This window comes from Pongo pygmaeus, chromosome 2, assembly GCF_028885625.2.
Source record: "Pongo pygmaeus isolate AG05252 chromosome 2, NHGRI_mPonPyg2-v2.0_pri, whole genome shotgun sequence".
NCBI classification, from domain to species: Eukaryota; Metazoa; Chordata; class Mammalia; order Primates; family Hominidae; genus Pongo; species Pongo pygmaeus.
Genome location: NC_085930.1, coordinates 115,363,799 through 115,369,839, shown reverse-complemented (window position 1 = coordinate 115,369,839; position 6,041 = coordinate 115,363,799).

Sequence of the window (6,041 nt, the reverse complement as noted above, 5' to 3'; positions counted from 1 at the left end):
ACAGCCTAGTGACCTTCTGGCCTATGGTGCTCATTCCTTACAAGTGTCTCAGGTACTCTCACTGTTTCCACCCATCAGGTGTTCCCTCAGCCTATCAATGTGTTTCCCTTCTCCTTTGATTAAAGAGTATACAGGCTTCACATGCCACCTCCTGCAGGGAGTCTTCCCTGATTTCCCACACTCTGGCCCCTCACCCAGCTTTGGACTCATGAGGTAGGTAAGGGTGGATGGCCCTCATCTCTCTGCACACAGGGCCTCTTCTAGGGGAGACTGAGCCCCAGGACTGTGGCAGGGGCTCCTCATTTCTGAGGGCCCTGCCAGGTCTTTCCTTCTCTGGCCCCAGCAGAACAGAAACCAGCCCGCTTTGGCCCTCCTCTCCATGTGGGTGGGCCTCGGGCAGGCCTGAGTGGTCTGGTTGGTGTGCTTCAGGAGCAGGTTCTGAGTAAACACCATCTCTCTCTCTCCACTCGCGCTCTGCTGAATGTCCACCCCAGGCAGTGTCTGGTCGGCCCGGAGCTTCTGATAGGAGAGCAGCTCCAGGGAGAGTGAGAAGGATACGTTCACCTGAGCAGATGTGGACATGGTGTCAACTCCGGCTGCAGAGGGCAGGTGGCCGCTTCCTTACCTGGAGCTCCATCCTCCTTCCCTCCCAAGCCCAGCCCCTGCAGGCCCGGACTGGCCCAGCCAACAGCCCAGCAGCTCCTCAACCTGGTGCTTTCATTCCACAGGTGATGCTCAGCACCTAATCTGCCCAGCACCCTGCTAGTGCCAGGGATGAGCTGCACCTGCCCTCAGGGATCACAAACTAGAGGAGAAGGGACATGAACAAACCACACTTTACCATCTCAAATGCCCAGGGCTCTGGTTGGGCTAAGAGGTCCCCATGCTGAGGACAGCAAGGAGCCTCTGACTGGTTTTAAGCAGGTGCACGTCCAAGTCAGCTTTGCCTTGCACTGTGGTCCCTGGCTCTGTGGAGACGGGGGCTACAGAAGCACACATAGGTGTGAGGTTGCCAGAATGGAGGCTAAGATTGTAATTGAGGCTGGACAGGATGGAGCTTGGACTCCTGGCTCCCAGACACAGGCCTGCAGATCTGGCTCAACAGTTTTGCCCAAGGCACCTGTTGGAAATACAGAGTTAAGGGCAAGTCAGTCAAACCCTGTATTAAGACCTTAGATTTGACTGTGCCTCCAGGGCCCTTTCAACTAGACTGTGATAGTTTAATAGAAGCTTCTGTGGTACTGTTCTATATCAATGTTGTTTAATACGGTAGCCACTAGCCACATGTGGCTATTGAACACTTAAAATGTGGATAATTATGGCTGAGGAGTTGAATTTTAAAATTTATTTAGATTAAGTTTAATTTTAATGGCCACATGTGGCTAGTGGCTACTGTAATGCAGGGTCCCACCTGGACATAGTGAATCAGAAACTCTAGAGTGGGGCCTGGAAATCTGTGTTTTAACAAGGTGATCCTGATAAGGCTCAAGTTTGAGACTCACTAAGTTAGAGTTTAATAACAAGGAGATAAACGTAACACCTCCACAAGATTTGGAGATTTTGAAATATTTCTAAGCAATGCTGGGTCTAAGAGGAAATCGCTATAGAAATTAGAAAATATTTAGAACTGAATGATAACAAAATGATTGTGTACCAAATTTGTGGATTACAGCTAAAACAATACCAAGAAGGCAAACTTAGTCTTAATGATTATATTAACAAAGAAAAAAGCTGAAAATTAATGAGCTAGATATTTTAGTTTAAGAAGTTAGAATAGCTAAATATGCTCATCAAACATGTAAAAAATGAAATGATAAAGATAAGTGCAGAGATCAGTGAAATAGAAAACATAAATGTAATACAGGAGATAAAGAAGGCCAAAAGTTAATTACTTGAGAAGATTAACTATATGCACCTGCCAATATTAATTCTTTTTAAAAAGTGAGAAGGTACAAATGAATAATATTAGCAATTAAAAGGGAAAGTGGTTCCTCAAAATGTCAAACATAATTACTGTATGGTCCAGCAATTCCACTCCTAGGTATATACCCAAGAGAAATAAAAACCGATGTCCACACAAAAACTTGTACATGAATGTTCATAGCAGCATTATTCACAATAGCAAAAAATTAAAACAACTCAAATGTTCACCAACTGACGAATGGATAAATAAAATGTGCTATATCCATACAATAGAATATTTTTGGCAAAAAAAAGGAAAGACATACTAACACATTCTGTAATACGGATGAATCTTGAAAGCATTATGTTAAGTTAAATATACCAACCACAAAAGACCACATATTGTATGATTCCATTTATTTGAAATGCCCAGAATAGGCAAATCCACAGAGATAGAAAGTAGATTAATGGTTCCCAGGTACTGGGGTTTGGTAATAATAAGAATGACCCTATGGGGTATGGAGATTCTTTTGGGGGTGATGAATATGTTCTAAAATTGGTTGTGATGATAGTTGCACAATTCTGTGAATACACCAAAAATAATTGAATTGTATATGCTATAAATAGGTTAATTATGTGGCATGTGACATATGTCAATAAGGATATTAGTTTTGTTGTTTTGTTTTGTTTGTGAGACAGGGTCTTGCCCTAAAGTGCACTGGCATGATCACAGCTCACTGTAGCCTCAACCTCCCGGGTTCAGGCGATCCTCCCTCCTTGGCCTCCCAATAGCTGGGACTATAGGCGCACACCATCAGACCTAGTTAATTTAACATTTTTTTTTTTTTTTCGGTAGAGACAGGGTTTCCCTGTGGTGCCCAGGCTGGTCTCTAACTCCTGGACTCAAGTGATTCTCCTGTTTTGGCCTCCCGAAGTGCTGGGATTATAGTCATGAGCCACCACACCTGGCCTGGACGTTAGTTTTAAATAAAGAGTAGGAGTCAGAGGGTGGAGAAGTGGAGAGTAAGGTATTCTCTCTGCAATGGCGTAGGAGTGCAAATTGTGCAACATTTCTAGATGGGACTTTGGAAATATGTTTGAATAATTAAGATTTGTATACCCTTTGACCCGTAATCCTCCTTTGACTATTTACCTGAATAATTACCCAAATATAAAAATATGCATGCACAAGGGTGTTCATTATTGCTTTGTTACAGTAAAAATAAAGAAAAATTGAAAGTAACTTTGTCATTGCTAGGAGGCACTATTGTTTAGATGACGTAATCAGTATGATTTATGAGAAAGCTCCATATTTACTGACATGAAAAGATGTCCATGGCTGAGCACAGTGGCTCATGCCTGTAATCCCAGCTTTGGGGGCTAAGGTGGAAGGATCGCTTGAGCTTAGAAGTTCAAGGCTGCAGTGAGCTATGATTGCACCAGTGCACTCTGGCCTAGGCAACAGAGTGAGACCCTATCTGTAAAAAAAGAAAAAAAAAAAACAGAAAAAGAAAAAAGAAAAGGTGCCCATGACATAATGGAAGAAAGCAGTTCAGCTGAACCTCACATGTAATGTATGTAAACCATTTATGTAAAATTCAGACATTTATTTTTACATAGAGGGATGTTCAGAAGTATGTTCATCAAAATGTTGACTGGTTTCCACCAGATAGTTTCATGAAAATATTTAAATGTGTTCTTACTTGTATTTTAAGGTAGTGTTGGAATTTTAAAAAATATGTATGCATCATGTTTACAAAGACATTAAAGCTATTCCCAAAGAGGGGAAATAAAAAAAAAAATGAAAGAGGACAAGTCCCAGCTACCTGAGAGACTGAGGCAGGAAGATCACTTGAGCCCACAAATTCGAAGTTACAGTGAGCTATGATGGCGCCACTACACTCCAGCTTGGGTGACAGAGCAAGACCAAAAAAAAAAAAAAAGGGCAAAAGGGCAAGTTCTATATAATCCAACCTTACAGAAATTTTTCTGGAGCAAGACTCCGTCTCCAAAAAAAAAAAAAAAAAAAAAAAGAGGAAGTACTTCTAATTTATGAGGCTTGCAAAGCCTTGAATAACACACACACACAGATTAGAACAGTTTAATAAAGGAAAAATAGATGTTAATCTCATTCAAGAACATAATTATAAAAATCCTAAGCGACATATTATAAATCAAATCCAGAAAAATATTTAAAAATAAAAATACATTTTGACAGCCTGGCCAACATAGCAAAACTCTCTCTCTAATAAAAGTACAAGGCTGGGCATGGTGGCTCATGCCTGTAATCTCAGCACTTTGGGAGGCTGAGGCGGGTGGATCACTTGAGGTCAGGAGTTCAAGACCAGCCTGGCTAACATGGTGAAACACCATCTCTACTAAAAATACAAAAATTAGCCAGGTGTGGTGTCACATGCCTGTAATCCCAGCTACTCGGGAGGCTGAGGCAGGAGAATAGCCTGAACCCAGGAGGTGGAGGTTGCAGTGAGCAGAGATCGTGCCACTACATTCCAGCTTGGGCGACAGAGCGAGACTCTTTCTCAAACAACAACAACAACAGCAACAACAACAACAACAACAAAATAGTGGACAGGCATGGTGGCTCACACTTGTAATCCCAGCACTTTGGGAGGTCAAGGTGGGTGGATCACCTAAGGTCAGGAGTTTGAGACCAGCCTGGCCAACATGGCAAAACCCCATCTCTACTAAAAATACAAAAAATTAGCCGGGCATGGTGGTGGGTGCCTGTAATCCCAGACTCGGGAGGCTGAGGCAGGAGAATCATCTGAACCTGGGAGGCGGAGGTTGCAGATAGTGTCACTGCCCTCCACCTGGGTGACACAGTGAGACCTGGTCTCAAAAAAATAATAAATAAATAAATAAATAAATAAATAAATAAATAAAAGTTATTCCTAAGCACTGGTAATGTGCAAAATATTTATTTAAAAAATACATTTTGAAAGAAAAACACGTGACCAGATCGAGTTTCTTCCTGTAATACAAGGTTAGTTTAATCTTGTAAAATAGATTAATATATTTAATCATATTAATATCTTTAAATTTATCATTTAAAATTCAAATACATTAATTTTTTCATGTCTTGGCAAAAACTCAAGATGGGAAAGAATTTCTTTAACCTAATAAAGGGCATCTATATAAAGTTGATTATACTTAAAACAGCAAAGATTATACTTCATGTTAAGATGTTGAAAGCATTTCCTTTGAGATCAGGTACTGTTCCCTCACTACTTCTGTTCTGCAAATAGTAGATATCGAAGCTGGTAGAGTTAACACAAGAAAAAGAAATAAGAGAAATAGAGTATAAGGGTCAGGCAGGGAGTTAAAATATAACTATAATTGCAGACAACATGATGGTCTCTGCAGAAAATATGTAAAACTCTATGCATAAATAAAATAAACGATAGACTTAGCTAGTCTCCAGGAAGGTTTTCAGTCTGAATTCACACACTGCTTGTGAAGTTCGTTGGAGCATGTTAGCCAAGGCGGCAACACTCCTTTTTCATGTCCAGGCCTAACTGATGCCCAGACTAAGGAGTTGGCCTTTCACCCGGGGATAATACCAAGCAGTGTTCTTATTAGGAAACCTCCAGGAGAGCATGGAATGTAACAAGAGGTCCCCATATTTCAAGGCACAAAGTGAAGATCTTGCAAGGGTTATAAAACTTCACTGAGATGTTAAGAGCTCAACTTAAATAAAACTGTTAAAGAGACAGAAAAGGTCTTCAGTGAAGAAAGGTGGGCAGAGATGACTCCCATGAAACCCAGAACCTGGAGGACCCCTCGACCCCTGCAACTGGGAGGGTAGACGGGGATGACCAGTTTCGCATTTTCCTCTCCTTCATGTTTCCACATTCAGTCTCCAAGACCTGTCAAGTCTTCCTCCCAATATATCTCTTGGTTCTGATCTCTTCTTCTGTCACTGAACTCCCTAGTTCAGACCACCATCACCTCCCACCCACAACAGTTTCACAGCTCCTGTCACTGCCTTGTTTCTGCCCCATCTTCCCCCATTCAGAGTGATCTTCCAAAAACAAATCTGAACAGTATAAACCATGAAGTGGCCTCGGGGAAAAAAAGCCAAAAAATGTTTTTTAATAAATAAGTTCCCAGTTACAAAC